The sequence below is a fragment of the Heteronotia binoei genome, chromosome 2 (genome assembly GCF_032191835.1).
Source record: "Heteronotia binoei isolate CCM8104 ecotype False Entrance Well chromosome 2, APGP_CSIRO_Hbin_v1, whole genome shotgun sequence".
In the NCBI taxonomy this organism is placed as follows: domain Eukaryota; kingdom Metazoa; phylum Chordata; class Lepidosauria; order Squamata; family Gekkonidae; genus Heteronotia; species Heteronotia binoei.
The window spans coordinates 14,835,787-14,837,997 of NC_083224.1; positions in this window are offsets into that span (position 1 = coordinate 14,835,787).

Sequence of the window (2,211 nt, forward strand, 5' to 3'; positions counted from 1 at the left end):
AAAAAAAGCCCTGGATGAATCATTCCCGGCTGAGGTTTTTCAGAGCTGATGTGGGGGTGGGCGGGGGGGGGGGGGGAAGCAAAGGAAGAGAAATCAGCACAGCTCCAATCTCTGCCCTCTGGCCCCATAGCATGCTGGAGGCGAGGGACGAAAGCCCTGAGCGCTTATCTGATGAAGGCCAGGGTCTTGCCAAAGCGTCTTGCTATCAGCTGGAGACACATGGGCAATTGGCAATGCTTCTGGGAAGGAACAATACAAACAGACTTCATTGTGGAGTCAACAATGCTGGGAGAAGGAGCCGGTGTGCTGTGTGCAGTCTGAGAAGCACACTGCAGGCGATTCCGAGCCAGGAAGATGCTGTCAAAATCAAACACGGGGAGGGAGCAATGGCAAATTTCTGGAGCTTGTTTTTTTTTTTTTTCTCCTTGAAAGTTTGTGGGGTTTTTATGTTTGTTTCCAATGGAAAATCCACACTTTGGGAATGATTTGGAGCCAACAGTATATCTCTATCTAAAAGAGTTTATAGTGGTCAGTGATTTATATGGTACCTGTGTGTTTCCTTCTCCCACTGGTGCCAAAAAATAATTCCCTAACCTTTCCCTATGCTGGTTTTAAGGGGACTGTTATTCCCAACTGTTGTCTTTAGCAGTCCCCTTAAAACTTTTGTCTTTAACAAAAGTCTCTTTCTAGTGTGGTCATGTTGTGAAGTGCATACATATGTATTTTATCTTTCTGTGCAAAGAAAGAAGAAGAAGAAGAAGAAGAAGAAGAAGAAGAAGAAGAAGAAGAAGAAGAAGAAGAAGAAGAAGAAGAAGATATTGGATTTATATCCCGCCCTCTACTCCGAAGAGTCTCAGAGTGGCTCACAATCTCCTTTCCCTTCCTCCCCCACAACAGACACCCTGTGAGGTAGATGAAGATATTGGATTTATATCCCACCCTCCACTCCGAAGAGTCTCAGAGCGGCTCACAATCTCCTTTCCCTTCCTCCCCCCCACAATAGACACCTTGTGAGGTAGATGAAGATATTGGATTTATATCCCACCCTCCACTCCGAAGAGTCTCAGAGCGGCTCACAATCTCCTTTACCTTCCTCCCCCACAATAGACACCTTGTGAGGTGGCTGGGGCTGGAGAGGGCTCTCACAGCAGCTGCCCTTTCAAGGACAACCTCTGCCAGAGCTATGGCTGACCCAAGGCCATTCCAGCAGGTGCAAGTGGGGAATCAAACCCGGTTCTCCCAGATAAGAGTCCGCTCACTTAACCACTACACCAAACTGGCTCTTTTTTAATAAGGGTTTTTAATAAAAACATGTGTGTAACATTTGTTCATGTTTTGAGGCTCTCAAACATCTGACCTTTATTCTACGTGGCTCTTGCATTTAAGCAAGTTTGGCCAACTCTGAAGTAGCCCTTTATCATTAGTAGCCGTTGATTGCCCAGTTCTTCCACGACTTTGTCCACATGGAATTCACTGCCACAGGAGGTGGTGGCAGTTACATGCATAGACAGCTTCAAGAGGGGATTGGATAAATCAGGGGTGTCGAAATCGTTTGTTATGAGGGCCGGATCTGACATAAATGAGACCTTGAGGGGACGGGCCGTGTCGGGTTGGGCCGAGCCATGTTGGATCGGGCCATGCGTTTACCTATTTAAGATTAGGTAGCAGAGATATACATTTTATAAAGGACACAGACAAAAACAATTAAATATATATATTTTTTAAAAAACGTAAATCATGCTTAAAACATTAGCACTCATTGGTCTTAAGGATGCTTTCTTTGTATTTCTCCCATGGGATCCAGGGAACTGGGCAAAGGAAGCTCTGGCTCTTTCCTTCTTTCCTTCCTCAGGGGACTGGGGGAGAAGAGGCTCAGCCAATGGAGAAAACAGAGGTTTTGCTCTGTAGCTCTGAGCGATTGAGCAAGCCTTGCAAAGCAAGCTGTTATGCAGAAGAAAGCAAGATATAGGGAGAAGGAAGCAGATGACAGCCAGTTGCTCGGGGGCCTGATATCCGGGGGCCTGATTCAGTCCCCGAACTGCATGTTTAACACCCCTGGGATAAACATATGGAGCAGAGGTCCATCAGTGGCTATTACTCACAGGAAATAGATGGAACTCTCTGTCTGGGCAAGTGATGCTCTATATTCTTGGTGCTTGGAGGGGGCAACAGTGGGAGGACTTCTAGTGTCCTGGCCCCACTGATGGACCT